The following is a 26164-nucleotide window of genomic DNA, read 5'->3' as shown; positions in this document are numbered from 1 at the left end:
CATGAAATTAGCCACATTTTTTTTAAAAAAGGGAAAATATCACAGATAACAAAATGTACAACACAAAAAATGAAGCCCTTTCCTATTCATGATGTACTATGAAAGCAAATACTGGTGCTGCATCTTGGTACTAGCAACTAAAAAGCATGCCACAGTATCAAATACATTTGGGATAATTCCTATATATACAGTATGTAGCAGTAAGAATTGGTATAAGGCAAGCAGTTAAATACAGTAAATTTAAATAAATTCCTTTACAAGAAGGTTTAATATGTGTAGACAAACATTTCCGTAAAAGCTGGAACAAAATATACAGCAGATTAATAGGTTTGAAGAAATTCCAACATTATGTTCATACATAAGGCAAATATTTTACTAAACAGTAATACATGTTGAATAACAGGGAAAACGAATATGTGTTATAGAAGCTACTGTTTTAGTGAATAATAGCTTCATACTAAGAAATGAACAGTTTCTAAGTTCATAAAGATTTTTAATCTTCATCCTCAAAACTTAAAGAAACATTTCCGAAGCTTGAAAACCATTGCTGCTACTGGATTTTAGATGAATCTCTTAATCTTCAACTTTCACTGCATTAGAAACAGAGTCAAGGAGTTCCCTGGCAGTCCAGTGGTTAGGACTCATGCTTTCACTGCCAAGGCCCAGGTTCAATCTTTGGTCAGAGAACTAAGATCCCACAAGTTGTGCAGTGTGCCCCACCCCCCAAAAATGAGTCAAAACCATTATAAAACAGAAACTTGTACTTGGATTGTCAAGAGCATTTTTAATTTCACAGTATTTAAACCATTTCACTATTGGCTCTCGTTTTACAACATCCCATGAAGTTTTGACCCAGTCACACAGTTGTGAGATTGGAGACCTCTTCCTTCTTCCTTTGGTATCAACTGAAAATCTGAAGCCTGCATCCTTCTATTCCCCTCTTCCTTCACGAATCCTTTAAATGACTTCATGATAGCAAAGCAACATCTTAAAGCTGGAACTGGTTAGTTAAGTCTCCTAGAATCACAGCCAAGCCTTTTGTTGTCCAATCTGATCAATCAAAACTCATTCCAGACTAATATGGCAAGTTTCCTTAGTAGCCCACCCACTAGGACAGCTTTACTACATTTTAACTGTCTACAGTCATTTCTTCCTCGTTCATAAACCTTTTGCATGGACCCGAAAATAAAGTAGGGATTCTTATTCTGATCTGGTAATGACTTTTTAAAAAAAAATTAGAAAAAGTATCAGTTTTGTAACATTAACAAAATATTTCAATACAACTGTAAGTTATGGCTTCTCATGTCCACAAGTTTTGGTTTTTTTTTTATTAAAGTATAATTGACATATTAGTTTCAGGTACACAACATAAGGATTTGATACTTATACATATTGTAAAGTGATCACCACAATAAGTCTAGCTAATATCCATGGCTTCACATAGTTACAAAAATTCTTTTTGTTTTGATGAGAACTTTTAAGACCTATTCCCTTAGCAATTTCAAATATGCAGTATAGTATTATTAACTATAGTCACTATGCTGTACATTGCATTTCCATGATTATTTATTTCATAACTATAAGTCTACAAGTTTGAATAGTGAAAATATTGGACCTTTAGGGTTGGGTTTAATGGAATATTGGCTGTCTGAGGTACTTAGTTTCCCAGCAGTAATCACATACTCTTGTGCACTAGCTACCCATTACTGTGTAACAAATTACCCCAAAACTTAATGGCTAAAATCAACAACAAACACACAGTTTCTGTGCCTCAAGAATTCATTAGTGGCTTAGTTGGGAGGTTCTAGTTCTTGGAGTGTCTCCAAATGTCAGCTAGATAATAAAGAAGCTAGACACAAAAGGCCATACATTTCATGCTTCATTTTGATTATGTTTTCTGAAAAGGCAAATCTATAGACATAGAAAAAAGATTCATGGTTGCCTGGGGCTGGTGGTGGAATGGGAAGTAACTGCTAATGGGCATGGGGTTTCTTTGCGTGAGACAAAAATATCCTAAAAATAGACTGTGGTCATGGTTGCACAACTCTGTAAATTTACTAGACATCGTTGAATTGTACACCTAAAATGAGTAAATTTTATTATAAATAAACTGTAGCCTCATAAAGCTATCCTAAAAAGGAAGTGTCAGCCAGGGCTACAGTCATCTGAAGGCTTGACTGAAACTGAAGGACCCTCTTCCAAGACAGCACACTCTGATGGCTGGCAATCTGATCCTGGTGGCTCGGTGGCTGGGGCGCGGGGGAGCTTCACTTCCTGGCTATGCGGTCCTCTCCATAGCATTGTCCGCTCCATAGCAGCTGGCTTCCCCGAGAGCCAGTGATCCGAGAGAGACCAAGGTGGAAACTGCAATGTCTTTTATTTATTTATTTATTTTTATAAATTTATTTATTTTAGTTGGGGGCTAATTACTTTACAATATTGTAGTGGTTTTTGCCATACATTGACATGAATCAGCCATGGGTTTACATGTGTTCCCCTTCCTGGACCCCCCACCCACCTCCCTCCCCATCCCATCCCTCTGGGTCATCCCATTGCCCCGGCCCTGAGCCCTTGTCTCATGCATCGAACATGGAATGGTGTTCTGTTTCACATATGATAATATACATGTTTCAATGCTATTCTCCCAGAACGTCCCACCCTCACCTTCTCCCTCAGAGTCCATAAAATTGTTCTATGCATCTGTGTCTCTTATTCTGTCTCGCAATGTCTTTTATAACCTGGCCTTAGAAGTCACATACCATCACTTCCACAATATTTTATTAGAAACACAGATGAGCCATGATTTGGTGTGGGAGAATATTTTCCAAAACAGTGAATACCAGGAAATGAGAATCACTGGATGCTGGGGGCTGACTACCATGCCTTGGAACTCAAGGATTTTCTCTTCAAACATTAGGGGGCATCATTTTTGTCATTTTTATTCTTACCTACAGAGGTAATTGGAATTTGTACTTGTAAACCTAGAGTATTATAATGCTGATCTTTAATATGTCTGTTATCAGTTCTTTTTGTTGTTGTTGTTGCTGAGCTGGGTCTTTATTGCTGCACAAGGGGCTTTCTCTAGTTGCAGTGCAAGGACTTCTCATTGCAGTGGCTTCTCTCGTTGCAGAGCACAGAGCGCATGGGCTTTGTTGCTCAGTGGCATGTGGAATCTTCCTGGACCAGGGATTGAACCCATGTCCCCTGCATTGGCAGGCAGATTTTCAACCACTGAACCACCAGGGAAGTTCTGTTATCAGTTCTTTATTGGTGAACTATCCGTATGTTTTAAATATTGAATTTGCCAAGTGAGTCCATTTGTTTGAGGGGTCTGATACCCATATTTTTAAATGTTTACTCTAGTTGCAGAGACCTTACAGTTTTCTTACATATGTCTCACACTTTAAGATGCTATTTTCTTTGGTGGATAGCAATGCAAGCCCTGACTCCCCATTACAGATGCTATGAACTGTAGCCTGCCAGGCTTCTCTGTCCATGGGATTCTCCAAGCAAGAAAACTGGTGTGGGTTGCCAAGCCCTTCTCCAGGTGATCTTTCCAACCCAGGGATCGAACTCGTGACTCACGTCTCCTGTATTGGCAGTCAGGTTCTTTACCACTAATGCCACCTGGGAAGCCCAGGCAGCATCAAATTATTGTCTTCTTGGTGACTGTATCTCATAATATCAGTTATTTACTCATACCTTATGCCTTCAGCTTTTTATCTCTAATATGGGTGCATGTGTGCTAAGTCGCTTCACTTATGTCCAACTCTTTGCGACACTATGGACTATAGCCCGCCAGGCTCTCCACGGGACTCCATGGGACTCTCCAGGCAAGAATACTGGAGTGGGTTGCCATGCCCTCCTTCCAGGGGATTTTCTGACCCAGGGATCAAACCCGAGTCCCTTGCGTCTCCTGAACTGGCAGGTGGGTCCTTTACCACTAGCCCCACATTAAACAGAGGGCAATTTTTAAACAGTTTTTTGAAGGGTAGGGGTGAATCTTATAAGCAGCTGAATAAGGTAAGTTTTGATCTACTTGAATTCTTTTGTTGCTAGGATCTGAGAAGACACATCTTCTTAGAGGAATTACAGTAAATGGTTCATTTCTTTGCAGAAACTGTTTGATTCTACTGTGAATAATAAGATGCTCTATAAACAAAACTTATTTCCTTGAATATCAATGTTTCATAAACTCATTTAAGTGAGAGCTTACGGGGAAACTAATATCTTTGGTTTTACTTTTTGTCATTTAAATAATTGGTATGTAAAATACACCAGACATGACATGAACTGACCTCTGCTTATCTTTCTAGTTTCATTTTTTGATACCCTGAACTCTAAATACATGTTGGAACTACACTGACAGTTTAGTAATTCCTTTGATTTTTCTAGCCTCTGGAAACTGGCTACCTCCCCCATCTAGAAACTTCCTCACCACAGTCACCACCGCCTCCACCACACCCTTTGCCTGACTAGTTTCTATTCTCCCTTCTCAGTTGTTGTTTAATCACTAAGTCGTGTCTGACTCTTTGTGACCCCATGGACTGCAGCATGCCAGGCTTCCCTGTCCTTCTCTATCTCCTGAAGTTTGCTCTAGCTCATCTCTGGAGAGCTGTGCCCAGAGTGAATTGGATCCCTCTGTCATGCACTCTGACAGGTAATCCCTTCTCTTATCTGTCCAGAGGACAGGGCTTGTGTCTTAATGACAAAATGACTGAGTGCCTTCTCTTCACTAGAATCCCACATTTTACCTGAAAAATAGATGCCCACATCTCCCAGCCTGCTACCTTGCTATTTGGTCATGTGGCAAAGTTCTGACAAATAGGATATTAACTGAAGACACAAACTATTGCACGATTGCACTCATTTCACAGACTAGCAAAGTAATGCTCAAAATCCTTCCAGCTAGGCCTCAACAGTACATGAACCGAGAACTTCCAGATGTTCAAGCTGGATCTAGAAAAGGCAGAGGAACTAGAGATCAAATTGCCAACATCTGCTGGATCATAGAAAAAGCAAAGGAATTCCAGAAAAACATCTACTTCTGCCTCATTGACTAAGTGAAAGCCTTTGACTGTGTGGATCACAACAAGCTGTGGAAAGTTCTTAAAGAAATGGGAATACCAGACCACCTTACCTGCCTCTTGCAGAACCTGTATGCAGGTCAAGAAGCAACAGTTAGAACCATACATGGAACAATGGACTGGTTCCAAATTGGGAAAGGAGTACGTCAAGGCTGTATATTGTCACCCTGATTATTTAATTTATATACAGAATACATCATGCAAAATGCTGGACTGAATGAAGCACAAGCTGGAATCAAGATTGCTGGGAGAAATATCAATAACTTCAGATACGCAGAAGACACAACCCTCATGGCAGAAAGCAAAGAAGAATTAAAGAGCCTCTTGATGAAGTTGAAAGAGGAGAGTGAAAAAGCTGACTTAAAACTCAACATTCAAAAAATGAAGATTATGTCATCAGGTCCCATTACCTCACGGCAAATAGATGGGAAAACAATGGAAATAGTGACAGACTTTATTTTCTTGAGCTCCAAAATCACTGTGGACTGTGACTGCAGCCATGAAATTAAAAGACACTTGGTCCTTGAAAGAAAAACTATGACAAACCTAGACAGCATATTAAAAAGCAAAGACATCACTTTGCCTACAAAGTTTCATATAGTCAAAGCTATGGTTTTTCCAGTAGTCATGTATGGATGGGAGAGCTGGACCATAAAGAAGGCTGAATGAGCACCAAAGAATTGATGCTTTCAATCTGAGGTGTGGGAGAATACAATTGAGAGTCCCATCAACAGCAAGGAGATCAAACCAGGCAATCCTAAAATAAATCAACCCTGACTATTCATTGGAAGGACTGATGCTGATGCTGAAGCTCTAATACTTTGGTCACCTGGTGTGAAGAGCCAATTCATTGGAAAAGACCCTGATGCTGGGAAAGATTGAAGGGAAGAGGAGAAGGGGACAAGAGAGGATGAGATGGTTGGATGGCATCACCGACTCAATGGACATGAGTTTGAGCAAACTCCAGGGAATGGTGAAGGACAGGGAAGCCTGGCATGCTACAGTCCATGGGGTTGCAAAGAGTCAGACACGACTGAGCAATTGAACAACAACGAACTGAAGACGAGATGTATGGCAGTTTCTGGAAATTTTCCTTACAAGGTAGTCATCATAGCCTTTATGTCTTCTCCTTCCTCCCTCCCTCCTGTTTCTCTAGGATATAGATGTGATGGCTGGAGCTCTGTCTTGGCACATGCGGATGAGGCTCAACCCCAAGGATGGCAGAGTAGAAAGTTGGACACTTTCCTCTGAATCCCAGACAACTGTGGAGCCGTCTTTCCGGCCTCGGGTTTCTACATCTAGATTTTTACCTGAGAGAGAAATAAAGATATGTCTTGTTTAAACCACTATTTTTTGTGAATGCTGTTAGAATTGTTTCAAATCCTAACTCATATTTTTAGCTTTTCCTTTTTAGTTCCTAAAACCTGGCAGAGTGCCTAGAACACAGTAGGAACTCAAGAAATGTTTATTAAGCCAAGTAGTTATTAGCTGGATTGGGGGTACATTATGTAAATTGAGTTTGTAAAAATTTGACAAATACTTTGGAGCTCACATATCTTTCCAAGACCTCAGAAAACAAAATACCCCATCCTGTGGGGAGGGGCAGATGGCGGTTGTGGGGCTAAAGGCCAATGGCTTTGAGATGAGGAACAATAGTTGAAATTAGTTAGCAAACCTTAGGTGTGACCTGTTGAGGAGTACACAGACCATTCTATGCCTCTGGAGAAATGAATTGAGTTTCCCAGCATGGGGCTTGAGAAAATAAGTGTTTAAATAGGCAGTAATAGGTGTTTAAATAGGGAGTAATGAGTTAATCTGGTCCTAGAGTTAGAGAATGAAATGAACTGAGTATGTTCTTCTGGTTGCTGGAAAAGAATACAATCATGCAAATAGCTAGGCACTAGGGTATTGAGACCACCAAATACTGTACAGCACTCTTAGGGATGGGCCAAGATGATTAAAGGACTGGGCCTCTTAACACTACACCCCTCAAGAGAGGTGACAGTGAACAAGAATCAGCACTCATAATATCCCCTCCTTCAAGAAAGAATTCTTATCTGAAGGCAGAAACAAAAAAGGAAGCTCAGGAGGGTCTGGCTCCAGTGGTGATGGTAATCACAGTATGTGTTTGCCAGTGTGGGGATGTACTGATACGCATGAGGTATTAATCCAAAACCTGAAGTCCTAACTTAACTCTTCTTCTAATCTATTTCTAAATGTTGCATTTGTATAGGCGTGTTCCTGTGACCTCTTGTGGAGCAAGAGTGTAAAAACGGTTCAAGGACAAATGTTCAGGATGTATTAAAGTTTTATTATGTACTTTAACAAGCAGATTGTAAAAAGAAATAGCCATCCACCAACAGAGGAATGGATCAACTGTGATATATACATCCACTCAAATGCTATTCAGCCACAATGAGGCGTAAAGTACTGATACACACTGTAATGTGCTGAACCTCAGAAAAACATATGTTCAGTGAAAAAAGACAGACTCAGAAGGTCACATATTGTATGATTCTGTTTATATGAAGTAGCCAGAATGGGTAAATCCAGAGATACAGAAAACAGATTGGCAGTAGCCAGGGGGTGGGAGTGAATGGAATGGGGAGTAACTGTTTAATGGTACCGGGCCTCCTCTTGTGGTGATGAAAATGTTTTGCAACAAGATCCCCAGACCTGTTCGCTTTTAAATGGGTAACTTTATGTTGTGTGAATTCCTGTTCGCTTTTAAATGGGTAACTTTATGTTGTGTGAATTTCATGTTGATTTTTAAAATTGAAAGACAGAAGTAGCCATTTTTTTGTAAATTAGAAAAACAAACTCTCTGTGTGAACAAAGAAAAAATCCTGGAAGGTATATTAGCAGTTCTTGTATCTAGTTGGTAGAATTATGAAAAACAAGTTTAATTTTAATCTTTTTCCCCATTTTTTTCCAATTTTTCCACAATGAACACATGCATTTCTTTTCATATTGAGAAGAAATATAAATGATGGCATTTAAGTCTATTAATAGATTTAATTAGGAAACCATGCTCATGATTAATATTATGTAGTTAGTCGGTGGCAGTTTTCCTATTGCAGAATTAAATTTTCAATAAGAATAAGGGATTGTGGGATATATTTCACTATTTTTAAAATATAATAATTTGTACACATGCACACAAAATTTCAAATATGAATGAAAATATGTCTAAATTTGTTAAGAAGACAAGCATTTCATTTCTAAATCCTGAATAAGTCCTGATTGTGGTGTTGGAAAAGATTCTTGGAAGTCCCCTGGACTGCAAGGAGATCAAACCAGTCAATCTTGAAGGAAATCATGCCTAATTATTCATTGGAAGGGCTGATGCTGATGCTGAAGCTGAAGCCCTAATACTTTGGCCACTTGATGCAAAGAGCCAACTCAGTGGAAAAGACCCTGATGCTGGGAAAGATGGAAGGCAAAAAGAGAAGGGGGCGGCAGAGGATTACGTGGTTAGTTAGCACCACTGACTCAATGGTCATGAATCTGAGCAAACTCTGGCAGATAGTGAAGATCAGAGAAAGCTGGCATGCTGCAGTCCATGGGGTCGCAGAGTTGTACATGACTTGTCGACTAAACAACAAGCTCTAAATCCCCAGTAAATCTACATAGAGTTTGTGTTGCAATACCTAAAGGGGTCAAACCCCTACGGCCTTTGATCTGGAGCTGATGATGACTTCCATGGGATACCACAGTGTCAGGAGGGCTAACTCCAAGGTCTCCCCACATGTGAAAAGTGGTTGAAGAGCCAGTGAGAGCTCTAAGGCTCATTTGGAAGAACAGGAAGCCTCTTGCAAAAATTTGGCATGAAATGAGGACTAACGGCCCTCAAAAAAGGAGGTGGCTCTAAGTAAAACTGGGGTTGGACAACACTGGTGCATCTGATCCATGCTGCCTGAGGCCCCAAGAGTGACCACATCTCTGCTCCTGCCTGGAAGACACTCAGCATCTCGCTTTCCCAGTATTTTAAACTGTCCTCAGTACATGTCTCATTCAAAAGTGAATTATGACAAAGTTGTGAAATAAAGGTTTATATCTCTAGTTTTTGGGGTTGTTTAATGCCTCTTAAACATTGGGAGCCAAGGGGAATCCCTCAACAGACCCCACAGCTAGTTTGTTTTGACTGCAGTTTTTCTTTACCTCCATCTTCTCTCCCAACTACAATTTCACCTCAATTCAACTCTTCTTTCAAACTCCAGCTTAAAAGTCACCTCCTAGGTGAAACCTTCCCTCCCCAGTGATGGCAAATAAATTGATCCCACACTGTGTTCCCCAGTCTTTGTGCCTCCTTTACAGGATTTATCACATTACTTCTATTAAGGTATACTTTTTCAAAGAGCTAAAATCACTATTCCCATGCAAATACAAAATGAAATTGTGCCAAAGATTTTATTCAACTCACTCATTAATGAGAATATCAGAAAGATATTAGAGCAAGTTCAGTTTGACTGAGAGATTTATATGTTCTGCCTGGTAAAATTCATTTGCATTGCTAGGAACATGAATTATTTGTATTGCTATTAGCTTCCTAAAATTTAACTTCTACTCTCACAGTTTTAAAATAGCCTATTCAATAGAAAAATCAGTAAAATAGAATAAGATAATCCCTAAGGTTCCCCCAGACAATGCCCAACATTCTACCGAAAGGACTTCCAATCATTTCTTTTGACCATCTCCAAGTCTTGAATATTTCTTGACACTTTATCACTTGGATATCTGTCTACAGGCCTGCTAAAATAAGAGCTCAAAGCTAGATCTTCAGATACTCGTTCAATACTGAGCTCCTTTGTGCCAAGCTCCAAGCAAAGATTTTAACAGATACAAATGTGACACAAAGGCAGAAAAGTATCTTCCCAGATCTCAGCAACCTATTTAGCATATGTTAAACATATGTAAGCAAATAATTTATGTGCAATATATAACAGCTATATGGTTGGGACTTCTCTCAAAGTCCAGTGGGTAAGACTCCAGGCGTCCAATGCTGGAACTAATGATGTGTGGCACAGTCAAAAAGGTCAAAAAAAAAGAGCTCTATCGTCGAGGAAAATCGATCTGCAATATCAACAAAATGGAACAGTGAGAGAACTGGGAAAGAAAAGGCACAATTGGCATTATTCTTAAGAAAGAAGTGATCCCACTCATTCCCAAGGCAAAATCCACTTGTGATTTCCCAAAGAAGAATTCAGTCCCACCACACAAATACACACACACAAATTTTTGAATGCCACTCACCATTGGTATGTTGGGAACAGGGAAACTGAAGAAGCTACAAAGAAGAGGAGACAATATTGATGGGTAATATTTACTGAGCACGTTACCTTTAACCCTTGTAAGCACCTAAGGACCTAGATACTTTTATGAATCTGTGAATGATCGGAAATTTTCCATCCTGCCTCTTGAGTTCTTGTGGCTAGACTGTTAATAAAATTGACCCAAGAAAGATTAACAGGAGAAAAAGAAACAAATTTAATTCATGTGTTTAGAAGTGGTAAGTCAATTCAATCGTGTCTGACTCTGTGTGACCCTACGGACTGGAGCCTGCCAGGCTCCTCTGTCCCTGGGATTCTCCAGGCAAGAGTACTATAGTGGGCTGCCACAATCTCCTCCAGGGTATCTTCCCAACCCAGGGATCGAACCCACAACACTTGCATATCCTTCATTGGTAGGTGTGTTCTTTTACCACTAGCACCAGAACTAGGACCTAAGAAGTGCTCAAAGCAGGCAGCTTTTATATTTTTTAGACAAAGAAATGATACGTTTGTGAGGAATTAACAGAATAAATAAACCAGGCTTTGAATGCTTCATCAGTGAAGCATCTAAACAAAGTTTGGGCTTGGGGTAGTAAATTAAAAGAAGTAAGAAGGTTTGTTTATATTCAAGCTTGCCTGCCATTTTAGTAACCAAAAGATGTTGTGGGTCCAAAGCCATCAGCCACTGGAGTTGGCCCTGATGGTGCACCCTGAGGGGAATTCAGGATGGAGGAAAACTGGATATAAGCCCTAGACAGTTAAGATGCATATTAAGGAATGATTTCAATAAGTCCAGACTCTTATAACTTCCTCTACATAGAGAAGCACTAAAATCATTAACTTGAGATGCTGGTTTTTTGTAATTAGCAGTAATCTTTTGATGTTTGACTGTGTGTTTTGTTTTGAGCAAGAACCCTATATAGCCTGGTTCCTTCCTCTTTAGAACAATTCCTTGGAGCTGTATGAGAGGCTGCCATCCCAGCTACAGTCCTCACTAAGGTGACCAAATAAAATATAATTCCCAAATTGCAGGCTATACTTTTTTTTTTTTTCAGCCAACACTCCAGAAGTAGAGAGTGCACCTTTCATATGAGAGATTTATTTCCTACTTTCAGGAGACAGAAAGGAGAACCAAAGTCCCTCCTGCACTGATCACTTCTTAAGTAACGTTAGTTTAAAAATAATCAATAGGCCATTGAGGAGTATTTTGGAGCAGCCTGTCCTGGGCCGCAACAAATCTCTTTTTATAGATGAGCAAACCAAAGCACACTGAGGTCACACAGTGCCAAATCTTGCCCTCTAGGAGCTGAGAGTCTAATGAAGTAAGAAAAAAATACAAAAACCGCACAGTCACACAAAAGCAATAATGGTAATAGGAACTACCTGGTAATAATTAATTGTGCCAAATATAACAGACGTATTTTGGGATGCCAATCTAGACCACACCCCTTCTTGAAATTGTCTCCATCTACCTTCTCTGCTGAGAGAAGGAAATTAGCTGATGACTCTTGTCCCATCTGACTGCCACAAAGGCAGAATTACATCAGCTAGTTGGATCAGGGGTTCCACACCTATTCCAATGAGAACCGACATACTGGCTGGCTGGGCAGATCAGATTCTTGGAGCTGGGAATGTAAACTTGGGACATACAGACTCTGAGCTGAATCATAATGGATATAGGACTTAAAAGGTCTTGTAAATATAGGATTGACGTGAGCACAAGAGCAGGCCAAACAATGTCTAAATGAACCCAAAAGTCTGGGCTACAGAGAACCAGGAAACAAAGTAGAGTGCAATAGGAAGCATTAGCAATGGAATTCATAGACTCTGGCCTTGTAGTTTCATCAAGTGCTAATCCTGTGTGGCCCATTACCTTTTCTTTTCTGGATGTCTATGAAATACCGGCTTTATCCATTTTTTTTTTTTAAGGATAATGATAAGGGAACTAGCTTTCATTCATGTATTTATCCATTTATATTTATTTACTTGGTTGCTCCAGGGCTTAGCTGTGGCACTAGGGATCTTTGATCTTCACTGCAGCATTCAGGATCTTTAGTTGTGGCATTTGAACTCTTAGTTGCATGATATGGGATCTAGTTCTCTGACCAGGGATCAAATCCGGGCCCTCTGCATTGGGAGTGCAGAGTCTTGGGAGTGCACTGGACCACCAGGGAAGTCCCTGCTTAATGCTGTTTATAAACACTCTCCTCGGGACTGGATGAAGCACAAGCTGGAATCAAGATTCCTGGGGAAATTATCAATAACCTCAGATATGACACCACCCTTATGGCAGAAAGCAAAGAAGAACTAAAGAGCCTCTTCGTGAAAGTGAAAGAGGAGAGTAAAAAAAGTTGGATTAAAACTCAACATTCAGAAAACTAAGATTATGGCATCTGGTCCCATCACTTCATGGGAAGTAGATGGGGAAACAGTGACAGACTTTATTTTTTTGGGCTCCAAAATCACTGCAGATGGTGACTACAGCCATGAAATTAAAAGATGCTTGCTCCTTGGAAGAAAAGCAACCTAGACAGCATATTAAAAAGCAGAGACATTACTTTGCCAACAAAGGTCTGTCTAGTCAGAGCTACAGTTTTTCCAGTAGTCACGAGTGGATGTGAGAGTTGGACAATAAGGAAATCTGAGAGCCGAAGAATTGATGCTTTTGAACTGTGGTGTTGGAGAAGACTCTTGAGAGTCCCTTGGACTGCAAGGAGATCCAACCAGTCCATCCTAAAGGAAATCAGTCCTGAATATTCATTGGAAGGACTGATGTTGAAGCTGAAACTCTGATACTTTGGCCACCTGATGCGAAGAACTGACTCATTTGAAAAGACCCTGATGCTGGGAAAGATTGAAGGTGGGAGGAGAAGGGGATGACAGAGGATGAGATGGTTGGATGGCATCACCGACTCAATGGATATGAGTCTGAGTAAACTCCAGGAATTGGTGATGGACAGGAAGGCCTGGCATGCTGCAGTCCATGAGGTCACAAAGAGTCAGACACAACTGAGCGACTGAACTGAACTGATTGCACTTCTGTTTTATGTGATCAGTCCTAACTTGTCAGGTCATGGAATATGCATCAGACAAAGAAGTATGAAGAGCATACAGAAAAAAGAAGCAACAAGTCCATAGGATTCTCAAAGATGGCCAAGCACCTCGTAGAGACTGAAGAGCGGCTCCATGATTATCTCTGTTGGCTTCTAAACTGAGGTTCTGCTCAATTAACCTTTGTTTACTTGAGTTGGCTCTTTTTCCCCCTGTACTATCTCTTACCTAGAGGTTTCTTCCCATCTCTACAGCACTAATGTGTGAGTGTACTTCTGCACTCCTGTACTCCTTTATTTCCAGCTGGCTGGGTGACTTTTTCACTGATTTGAGCTGAAGACACAAGGAGTACCAAGTCCAAAGCTAGCAGGCCATACAATTTTATTTTAACAGACACTTAATAAAGAAATACTTATAAAGAAATACTTATAAAGAAATACTTAATAAACATTTTTGGCTGTAGCACTGAAACTCCCTTGTTTTTTTTTTCTCTCCAGATTTGTGAATGGAGAATTTCCTGCTGGTTCCTCTGGCTCAGGTTAACATCCAGATACGAATGAATGTGGTTTAGAGAACTTAAGGATGAGTTACCATCTTAAACAAGTGAGTAACAGAATATAATTTTGCTTCACATTTCAAATTTGTAATAAATACCAGAAATGGAAATGTCACTCAGCTCTATTTTTCTGTGATTCAAGATGTACTCACTGAGGAATAAATGATCTCAAGAATAGACCAGGACTTGTTTGATTGATAAAATGTGGAGGTAAGAAAACAGACTTTATTGTAGCTCAACTATACATCAACTAAAAATCAATCAAGGGTTTCCCTGGTGGCTCAGTGGTAAAGAATCTGCCTGCCAAATTTTAGGAGACACGAGTTCGACCCTTGATCTGGAAAGATCCTACATGCCTAGGAGCAACTAAAGCTGTGTGCCACAGCTGTTGAGCCTGTGCTCTGCAACAAGAGAAGCCACAGCAATGAGAAACCCTTGCACTGCAACAAAGAGTAGCCCCCACTCACCGCAACTAGAGGAAAGCTCTCATAACAACAAAGACCCAGCACAGCCAAAAGTAAATAAAATTTTTTAAAAAATCAATCAATCAATCAGGAACACAGGCTTTAGAATCAGAGGGACTTGAGGTCAGTTGGTGCCTCTGCTAGCTTTAGGCAGGTTACTTCTCTGATCTTCAGTGTTTTCATCTGAATAATAAAAATAAAACCACACCTCTAAAAATATGATTTAAGGATGAAATATAATAATATAAGTGTTTAGGATCTAGAACACATTAGTCACTACTATAAAGTAGTTAGAACTTTTCGATGTCTTTTTTTCATGATATAAACACACAGACATTTTAAACAGAGAAACAGTGCAGTTATATCCTTCTACCTCCACCTCTCACCCCTCACCACCTTCTTATCCAAGGACAGAGCATGGTGTTTCAAGGCTAGTCTTCAGGGACATCCTCACTGGTCTAGTGGTTAAGACTCCATCCTCCAAATGCAGGGGTCCCAGGTTTGATCCTTTTCCAGGGGACTAGATTCCACATGATGCAACTAAGAGTTCGCCACAACTAAAGATCCTGAGTGCCACAACCAAGACCTGACACAGCCAAATAAATAAAGAGAATAGTAGAGACACCAAAAACTTCAAACTAGTAAACCTGGAAAAGTCTTTAATAGATATCGAGACATCTTGTGGCAATTATTTAAAGGAATATATTTATCAAGAGCCAGCAGGCACTCACTAAGAACAAATCATGTCAAATTTATTTAATGTTCATTTTTCAATAGTATAACTAATGCCATAAATAACTTATTTTGTTTCAGAGGGAAATTTGACAAAACCCTTACTGGATTATCATGCCAAAATACACATGCTGATCAATGTCCCAAACTGGCCTCTGCAAAATGGCAAGTCCCTTGGTATATTCACCATTGTTGAGATTCTGACCTTCAGCCTGGCTCACTCAGAAACTCGATCTCTTCCTGCTTACAAAAGCCCTGAGAAACTGATTAAAACCAAATGCTTTTTGTCATTTTAACAGTGCTATATTGAAATTACGCACACAAAAAAAGCCCAGAGATTAAGGTCAACCTTAGCAGCCTACTCTCTCCCTGTGGGTTTATCACATGAGTAGCTGAATCTTCAAAATGTGTCTACATGAATGTGGAATCAGATATAACAAAGAGAGTTTGTTAAGTGATCCAAATATCCAACTTTGAACAGAGATATTCTATCAGGAGGCTTGACAGAAGGCTAGAGAAGTGAGGTTGATATTGGTCCCAAGGATCACCTTTGTTTCTCCACAGCTGATTCCACACCCTCATGATAGACACATCCTCTCTTTAAACATATTAATATTGATATTAAGCATTTCCTGAAACTGAAAGTGTTAGTCACTCAGTTGTGTCCGACACTTTGCAACCCCATGAACTATATAGCCTGCCAGGCTCCTCTGTCCATGGAATTCTTCAAGCGAGAATACTGGAGTGGATAGCGATTCTCTTTTCCAGAGGATCTTCCCAACCCTGGAGTTGAAGCCAGGTCTCCTGCATTGAAGGCGGATTCTTTATCCAAGGGGTTCTGAGTCACCAGGGAATCAGGAGGAGAAGGGGGTGACAGAGGATGACATGGATGGATGGCATCACCAATTCAATGGACAAGAGTTTGAGCAAGCTCCAGGAAACAGTGAAGGACAGGAAAGCCTGGTGTGCTGCAGCCCACGGGGTCACAAAGAGTTAGACACGATTTAGTGACTGAACGACAACAGCAACAAACATTTCTTATGCTTTGAATACCTCAGCTATTGACTTTTGGTTGAATTATCTGAAGTCCCCCTTCCCTCCACTCCTGATTCATGTATGGAGGACTTTCCTGTAATCCTGACCTAAAGGATCACTTACAAGATTTTCCCATAGGTTGGGCTAATGGCACTCCAGCCACCTGAAAGCGTCATGTAGCATCAGTCCCCTTCTGCATTACTCTGATAGGTCTGGAGGAACATAGTAAACATTGTCAGACTTGTAGCTGTCCAGGATAGCTGATGCAGGGGCTGTCAAAGTACAAAATAATTTAAACAGACTAATGTACAAAACCAAACCAACAATGTAAATATAGGAAATTCAATAGAGGTCCAAAAAACATCAATCGCAAGTACAGTTTTAGAGAAATCTGATTTTGCCATAATTTCCATTTGAATACAGCTTTATAAAAATTCACTGTGTTAATAGAAACATCATTTTATTTTAATCTGCATTGATTCAGACTATATCTAAGAATAATTTCTAATTCTGGCTACCGTAAGAAATTCTAATTCTAATGAGTAATACCATAGAGAGATGACCAGCTAAGGGTTCTGCCCCCAATTCTGGCGTGTGTGTGTCTATGTGTGCAGGGGATTTCCCACACCACCCAGCACTTCTCCACCAGTGAGAGTCCTTTAATTCAACTCAGTTTTGACACTATCCACCTGGAGATAACATCACACCCCACAGGTGAAAGGCTCATTTCTGCAAGAGGGCACTTCCTCCCTTCTTCAGAGACCAGTCTTAAGACCAGTCTGTCACCTGTGCTTTGGAAATGGCTAGAAATCAGAGGTTTCCATGACCCCCTCCTTGGGTTCTATTAATCTGCTAGAATGGCTCACAGGATTTAGGAAACCAATCTCCTTAATAGATTACCAGTTTACCATGAAAGATAAAACTCAGGAATAGCCAGATAAAAGATACATACAGTCAGGTATGGGGAAAGGGCACAGAGAATCACCATGCTCCTTAATCTCCATTTGTTTGCCAAACCAGAAGCTCTCAAAGCCATCTTTTTTGAGTGGTTTAAGGAGACTTCATTACATAAACATGATTGAGTCAATCATTAGCCATAAACATTTATTCACACTCCAGCCCCTTTTCCACCCCCTTTACCTTCTACCCACAGGTCAGGGTGGGAAGTGGAGATGAAACTTCCAACCTTAAAATCACGTGGTTCTCCTGGCTACCAACACCCTAAGTCCTAAAGTCACTTTATTAACATAATAAAAGACACTTTTGTCACTCTTATTACTTAAGAAATTCCAAGTTTCAGGAGCTCTGTACCAGAAACCAGGAATGAAGACCACATATTTATTTCTTACTGTTTGTCATGTGTGTGCGCGCTCAGTCATGTCTGATTCTTTGCAACCCTATGGACTGACTGTCCATGGCTCCCCTATCCATGGAATTTTTCAGACAAGAATATTGCAGTATGTTGCCATTTTCTTTTCCAGGGGATCTTCCCAACCCAGGGATCAAACCCCTATCTCCTACATCTCCTGCACACAGGCAAATTCTTGACCGCTTGAGCCATTGGTGAACCTCTAAGTCACAATATCAAACCAGCACTAAAATATTCATTCAGGAAGTATTGAGCATTTATTTTGTTTCAGGTTCTGTCATACTGACAGGGGTTCTGAAAAAAAGAACTGACCAAGGTCCTGCCTTAGGGTGCTTATATTCTAGAAGGAAGATAGGAAATAAGCAAATAAAAATACATATTGGGTCTGGAGGAGTTCAATGAATAAAAATAAAGCAAAGCAAAGGAATAGAGAGAGAAGGGGAAGGCTGTGTGGAATGAACTGGCCAGAGAAGAGCTCTCCAGAGAACCACATATGAACAGAGATCTGGTGGATATAAGTAAGGAAGCAGTCAGCAATCTGTGAGTCAAATTTGACGAGCTAGCTGCCCGTTTTTGTACAGCTCAGAGAGCTAAGGGGCTTCCCAGGTGGTGCTAGTGGTAAAGAACCGCCTGGTTTTTACATTTGTAAATGATTTAAAATTTCTTGGAAAAATATTGCATATGTGAAATTCATAAGCAATTCAAATTTGTGTCCAAAAATAAAGATATATTGGAGCCATGCATTAATGTATTGTCTATGATTGCTTTTGCACTATCACAGCAGAGTTGAGTAGTTGCAACAGAGATGATATGGACCACAAAGTATAAAATAGTGATTCTCTGACCTCTTATGGAAAATGTCAATCCTTGATCTAAGGGAGCAAGCACTGCCAATATGTATGAGAATAATGCTTGGCAGAGAGAATGGCAGAAGCAAAGTCTAGGACTGTTCAGTTCAGTTCAGTCACTCAGTCGTGTCTGACTTTTTGTGACCCCATGGACTGCAGCACACCAGGCCTCCCTGTCCATCACCAACTCCCGGAGTTTACTCAAACTCATATCCATTGAGTCCGTGATGCCATCCAACCATCTCATCCTCTGTCGTCCCCTTCTCCTCCCACCTTCAATCTTTCCCAGCATCAGGGTCTTTTCCAGTGAGTCAGTTCTTCGCATCAGGTGGCCAAAGTATCAGAGTTTCAGCTTCAACATCAGTCCTTCCAATGAATATTCAGGACTGATTTCTTTTAGGATGGACTTGGTTGGATCTCCTTGCAGTCCAAGGGACTCTCAAGAGTCTTCTCCAACACCACAGTTCAAAAGCATCAATTCTTCGGCGCTCAGCTTTCTTTATTGTCCAACTTTCACATTCATACATGACCGCTGGAAAAACCATAGCTCTGACTAGACAGACCTTTGTTGGCAAAGTAATGTCTCTGCTTTTTAATATGCTGTCTAGGTTGGCCATAACTTTTCTTCCAAGGAGCAAGCGTCTTTTAATTTCATGGCTGCAGTCACCATCTGCAGGGATTTTGGAGCCCCAAAAATAAAGTCTCTCACTGTTTCCCCATTTATTTGCCATGAAGTGATGAGACCAGAAGCCATGATCTTAGTTTTCTGAATGTTGAGCTTTAAGCCAACTTTTTCACTCTCTTTCACTTTCATCAAGAGGCTCTTTAGTTCTTCTTCGCTTTCTGCCATAAGGGTGGTGTCATCTGCATATCTGAGGTTATTGATATTTCTCCTGTCAATCCTGATTCCAGCTTGTGCTTCATCTAGTCCAGCATTTCTCAGGATGTACTCTGCATATAAGTTAAATAAGCAGGGTGACAATATACAGCCTTGATGTACTCCTTTCCCTATTTGGAACCAGGCTAGGACTGTGGGTGACTATAATCAAAGAACTGCACAGGGGACTTCCCTGGCAGTCCAGTGGTTAGTTAAGACTTTGCCTTCCAATGCAGGGGTTTCAGGTTGGATCCCTGGTCAGGGAGCTACAATCCCACATGCCTCAGGGCCAAAAAAAAAAACCTTAAAACAGAAGCAATATTGCGACAAATTCAATAAAGAATTTTTTTAAAGAATTGCACACAAGGCTGGAAGGCAGGGAAGGAGAAGGGGACTGGTAGGAAATGCTATCAGGAAGGAAACTGTGAAGCCAGATTTTCTTGGGGTAAAGATTTTAAATGAGATGGAAACCTACTTGGGGGTTTGAAAGTGGACTGACATGATCTGAAGCTGGCTAGATAATAGACTGGAGGGCCAGGTTCTTACCGTACATCCCAACGGATAGGGAAAAATAGTGTCTTTATTAATGTTAGTTTGTAGCTGCAGTTTAACATTTCCTTCAGTTATGAAGACAGCCAACAAAACACAATGACTATCACCAACAGAAATCACAAATACTTTCATATCAAATCATAGTTGTAATTACCTTGAAATATCACATTAATATTTCCACTTAGAAAATTATTACTATACCTTCTAGTAACGTGTGTGTGTGTTCAGTCACTTAGTCATGTCCGACTCTTTGTGACCCCATGGACTATAGCCCACCAGGCTCCTCAGTCCATGGGATTCTCCAGGCAAGAATACTGGAGTGGGTTGCCATGCCCTCCTCCAGGGGACCTTCCCAACCCAGGGATCCAACCACGTTTCCTGCATCTCCTGCCGTGCAGGGGGATTCTTTACCACTCAGCCACCAGGGGAGCCCATACCTTCTACTACATCTTATTTAATATGTTGATAAAGAAACATATATAACATAGATATATTATTTAATATAAAATATATACTATACATATATATACATGTTGTTGCTGCTGCTGCTAAGTCACTTCAGTTGTGTCCGACTCTGTGCGACCCCATAGACGGCAGCCCAGCAGACTCTGCCGTCCCTGGGATTCTCCAGGCAAGAACACTGGAGTGGGTTGCCATTGCCTTCTCCATATACATGTTACTATATCATAATTTGTTTTTTAGATATTTTAATAATTGTATTTCAAAGTAACTTGTTTCCTGTTTAATACAATGTGTTTTATGTATTTAAAAACATTATTCTGAGGTCCATACACTTGATTAGGCTACCAAAGAGTTCCAGGGCCCCAGCAAGGCTAGGAATGGAACTAGAGAGAAGCATTAGAAGGGTTAAGTTAGAGAAGGGAAAAGTAGGTGGGTCTAAAGTAGTTATTTTAATCTACTTGTCACATAGTAATCACTGAATATATGTTAATTATTATTGTCATTATTAAGATGTTGATGTATTTGTGGTCTGTTACCTGTGTGTGATGTATGCTACTTTGTGATCTGCATTTTTCACTAAAAAATAGATTTTCAATATCTTGTCTCTTCACATTTTTAATATCATTTTAAAAGTCACTTTAATTACAGAGGTGTATTGTTATTTATTCAATTAATCCTCAATTATAGGACCATGCATTCTTATCTTTCTTGTTATAAAAAAATTATAAACACCAACATTAAACCTTTGCACATCCATGATTATTTCCTTAGGATAGATTCTAAAATTGGAAGCAAGATGCATTATCCAGTGTACTACCTGCATGCCTCAGTATACTCAGTGTACAATTCAGTCCCTTGATCCTGTGAAGATTCCCACTTCAGCCTCCCTTCTAGTTGGGATTTCATCTTTCCTCCTTGGCTCACAAATACATGAGCAGCTATTTGAGTTAACCCTCCTGGTTCAACCCAAGCCTCCAAAGTTTCCACAGACATACACACACAGCCTTTGGTTTTTTGACTTTTATACAGAATTAAAGCAACAGGCGGAGAAGGCAATGGCAACACACTCCAGTACTCTTGCCTGGAAAATCCCATGGACGGAGGAGCCTGGTAGGCTGCAGTCCATGAGGTTGCAAAGAGTCGGACACGACTGAGTGACTTCACTTCACTCACTTCACTCACTTCATACTTTATCACTGGAGAAGGAAATGGCAACCCACTCCAGTATTCTTGCCTGGAGAATCCCGTGGGCAGAGGAGCCTGGCGGGCCGTGGTCCGTGGGGTCGCAGAGTCGGACATGACCAAGTGACAGCACGAGCAAAGCAACAGGAACGAAATTGCTGGAATCAGGAACTAAATTCCTGCTGTCCACTGGGTGGCAGTATTCCCTAAATGTTGGGTAGATTATCTGGGATGAAATAAGTACCTTCTGTATTTCAGGAGTACTTTCCACGTAAACCTAATCCTATAAAGTGTTGTCCAGTGTCACATGAGTGGAAAGTAGAACTGTTTCAGCAAAAACTTACTAGGTCAGTACTGTGGTATGGTATTTCTAGGAGTTTATTTGGAGGATTGCTTTAACAAATAGCTTCTTTTTAAAAGCTTGTAATGGTGATTTTTCTCTGAAAAAAAATCACATATATTTTTATTAATATAACCTGTTAGCATATTATATTCCTTTCTGGAACAACAACAAAAACAATTGACATAAATATGGTCAATTAATTTTGACATCTGAGCCAATAATATACAATGGGGAAAGAATACTCTGTTTCATAAATGGTGTGGGGAAGACTGCAACATGCAAAAGAATGGAACAGAGCCACAGTCTTATGCCAAACACAAAAATTAACTCAAAAAGGATTAGAGACTTGAATGTGAAGACCTGAAACCATTAAACTCCTAGTAGAAGAGTGGTCTTGGTGATGATCTTTTGCATCTGACATAAAAAGTAAAGACAACAAAAGCAAAAATGAATAAATGGGACTACATCAAACTAAAAAGCTTCTGCACAGCAAAAGGAACCATCAATAAAATGAAAGGACAACCTACTGAATAGAAGAAAATATTTGCAAATCATATGTCTGATAAGGCGTTAATATCCAAAATATATGAAGAACTCATACAACTCAATGACAAAAATAAATAAATAATCTAATTGAAAAATGGGCAGAGGATCTGAATAGACATTTTTCCAACAAAGGTAAACGAATGGCCAGCAGGTACATGAAAAATTGCTCAGCATTACCAGTCATCAGGGAAATTTAAATCAAAAGTGAAATGAGACATCATCTTACACCTGTTGGAATGGCTATTATTATAAAACAAGTGTTGGAGAGGATGTGGAGTCAAGGAAACCCTTGTGCACTGTTGATAGAAATGCATATTGGTACAGCCACTATGGAAAGCAGTATGGAGGTTCCTTTAAAAATTAAAAATAGAACTATCATATGGTCCAGCATTTCACTTCTAAATATTTACCTGAGGAAAACAGAGACACTAACTTGAAAAGATATATGCATCCCCATATTCATTGCAGCATTATTTACAATAGCTAAGATATGGAAACAACCTAAGTGTCTATCAACAAATGAATGGGTAAAGAAGATGTAGTATATACACACACACACACACACACACACACACACACACACAAATTGAATATTATTCAGCCATAAAAAAGAATTAAATTTGCCACTTGTGATAACATAGATGGACCTTGAGGGCATTATGCTAAGGGAAATAAGTCAGAAAAATACAAATATGGTATGATCTCAGTTATATGTAGAGTCTTAAAACAACCACAACCTCAACCAAGCTCACAGATACAGAGAACAGATTGGTAATTGCCAGGGGCAGGGAGTGGGGTGGGTAAAACAGGTAAAGGGATTCAAAAAGTACAAATTTCCAGCTGTAAAATAAATAACTAATGAGGATCTAATGTGCAGCTTGGTGACCATAATTAATAACACCGTATTGCCAATTTGAAAGTTGCTAAGATAGTAAATCTTAAAAGTCCTCTTTACAAGAAAAAAATTCTGTAATTATGTGTGGTGATGAGTGCTAACCAGTCTTACCACGGTAATCATTTTGCTATGTATGCAAATATTGAATCATTGTAGTGTACACCTGAAACTAATATCATGTTTTATGTCAGTTATTTATACCATAAATAAATAAACAAAACCAAACAAACCCTGCTGAGAGAATAGAGCTGTATCTTGAGCCGACAACCGGATATGGATCTTACTATTTAGAATGGTCTAGTTCATTTACAACAACCAGAAAAGACCTTTAATCACTCATTTCTAGTTACTCTGAAGAAAGCCTTTTACAGAACTGTTATAACTAAAATTGCACCAGCATCTGGCAAGGAACACACACACATTCAGTAATGGCTTGGGTAAAGGTACCCCATCACTTCATACTGTGAGAAAGGATTAAAGACACCAGACTTGGTACTTGAAAGGTCACCTCTATATCACAGAAGTCCACGTGTAGCTGAGCTCACTCCACCAGCTTTAAGCACAATGGCTTTTCTTTCTCTAAAATAATCTTCAGATGTAAAAGAAGTCTCAATGTTTAAAAGACTGTCTCAAAAGTTAATAATAATATTTGAATGACTTAAGTGGCTTGAATAAAGGATATGTAAAGTTTGGCTATCTAAAAATCATTATCTAGCTGTTACAAGTATGTAGAAATAGAATAGCATTTAAACTATTGACCTTGCCTTCTGAAACAACCTTGCTAACATTGCTTACTCCATTTTTCAAAAGCAGAATCCATTGGTTTTTCTACATACACAATCGTGTCATTTATGAAAAATATGCCATTATTTGCTTTTCATTTACATCAGAAATTTTAGCCTAAGTTAATTTGTATTTCATGTCCAGACAGTGTAGTTTTCAGGTTGTCTGATGCAAAGACATTTGGCAATATAAAATATTCATATTCTTTGACTCAGCAAATTGCCTCCTAGAAATCTATCAAGAAAATAAATCCTTAAAAATATATATATACTTGGGCCTTCCCTGGTGGTCCAGGGAAGAATCTGCCTGCCAATACAGGGGATGTGGGTTCCATTCCTAGTCAAGAAAGATTTCCACATGCCTCAGAGCAACTAAGCCTGCACACCACAACTACCGAGTTCTTGCTCTAGAGCCCCATGAGCCATGACTACTGAAGCCTGCATTCCACAGCAAGAGAAGCCATCTCAATGAAAAGCCCATGCACTGCAACTAGAGAGTAGCCCCCCACTTGTTGCCGCTAGGGAAAGTCCTCGAGCAGCAATCAAAACCCAGGGCAGCCATAAATAATGAAATAAAGTACTATGGAATCACAGTGTTAATATTTTTAAAAATGATACACCCAATTTATGCCTACTCAATTAGTAGATATTAAAAATGAGATTATAAGAGCTTCTGGTTTGGTGAATGCATGGAGATTTGGAGACAGTGGTGTGCTCAGAGAGCATGGAAGCTTCACATTATTTCCCCGTTCCTTGCCCTATGCATCTCTTCCACTTGGCTATTCCTGAGTTTCATCCTTTTGAAAAACTGGTAATCTCATCTCACTATACGATGTTTAGCAGTGAATATTAATGTTACCATGGAAGCTACAGCTAAAAATAACCTTGGAGGACACCTGCTCTGATTCATTACCGTGATGATTAAAAGCTGCTGAGAGATGTCGCTGCCCAGTCACCTCTGCACCTGGAATAAGGCAGCTGCGTGAAGCCTGAGGAAGCCCTGAGCCTCTCACAGCATGGAGGTGGAGCTGCAAAATTACTCTGAAGCTGAGCATCTCAAAGTTGAAGCAACCCTAGTGGTCATCTCCTGTGATTTTCCATTTTATTACAATATTCCTCATAGCAAGACAACCATCCTCTGTTTGAACAATCCAAGGACAGGGAGTTCTCCCTTTCTCACAAAAGCAACTCTTATCATTCAACAGCTCTAATCATTAAAATGCCTACAGTTATATGGTCTCAAATTATACCTCTGAATAACTTGGGTCATTTTGTCTTTTAGACTTGTACAAAGTAAGTCTATATGGTAATGCGTCCAATATTTGAATTCAGTTGTTAAAGAGCAAGTCTTTTTTTAAAAACAAGTCTCTCCAATCTTTAAATTTTCCATTTAAGTTCTTCATTATCCTTACGTAAGTTCTTGCTTTTCCATGTCCGTTTTAAGAAGTCAAAAACTGGAATAATTTGATGTGGTATAACCAAGAAAAGTAGAACTAATCTGAGTACCACGCTGGTATTAGATGAGTCTAAAATAGCATTTCCTTATTTTGAGCAGCTCCATCACACTTGTGGTTCATTTACGACTTGTGTCTGCTTTTAAATTTGAAAAATGATATTATGAAAGTGGGGCTGTTAAGATACGTTCAGATGAATGCATCAGTACTATGCTGTGTTAAGTTGCTTCAGTCTGTCTGACTCTTTGAGACCCCGTGGACTGTAGCCTGCCAGGCTTCTCTGTCCATGGGATTCACCAGGCAACAATACTAGAGTAGGTTGCCATTGCTCTCCTCCAGGGAATGCATCAGTATACCCAGCTAAATGTGGCTTAAACTTTAAATAACATATTTTTTCACACAACTAAAAGACCAGAGGGAAGACAATTTGAGATCTACTCAGTCTTTTTTTTTTTAATCACTAGGTGATTTTTATGTCCACTAAAATTTGAGAAACATTGTAGCCTGAGATACTTCCCCTTAACTCACATTGACCTGGCTTCTTATCAGGAACGGAATTACTGCTGCTGCTAAGTCGCTTCAGTCGTGTCCGACTCTGTGCGACCCCATAGACGGCAGCCCACCAGGTTCCGCCGTCCCTGGGATTCTCCAGGCAAGAA

General features: G+C 39.8%; 1 protein-coding gene across 7 annotated transcripts in view; it reads left to right on the top strand.

Annotated features, from left to right (window-relative positions):
* Positions 1-26164, top strand: part of SCG3 (secretogranin III) — a 79745-nt gene that overhangs the window by 4310 nt on the left and 49271 nt on the right. For 3 of the 7 annotated variants that reach the window (XM_081508270.1, XM_081508269.1, XM_081508272.1), the window contains exons 2-3: positions 13906-14011; positions 14107-14174. The gene's annotated coding sequence lies outside the window, so the exon portion shown is untranslated. Of the gene's footprint in view, positions 1-13358; positions 13574-13905; positions 14012-14106; positions 14175-26164 lie in introns of those variants that run through there. The other 4 variants (XM_081508273.1, XM_081508274.1, XM_081508271.1 and 1 more) reach the window with 3 other exon arrangements.

Source organism: Giraffa tippelskirchi, chromosome 7 (assembly GCF_054371585.1).
Source record: "Giraffa tippelskirchi isolate mGirTip1 chromosome 7, T2T-mGirTip1v1.2.pri, whole genome shotgun sequence".
Lineage (NCBI taxonomy): Eukaryota > Metazoa > Chordata > Mammalia > Artiodactyla > Giraffidae > Giraffa > Giraffa tippelskirchi.
This window is presented reverse-complemented; position numbering and strand designations above follow the sequence as displayed.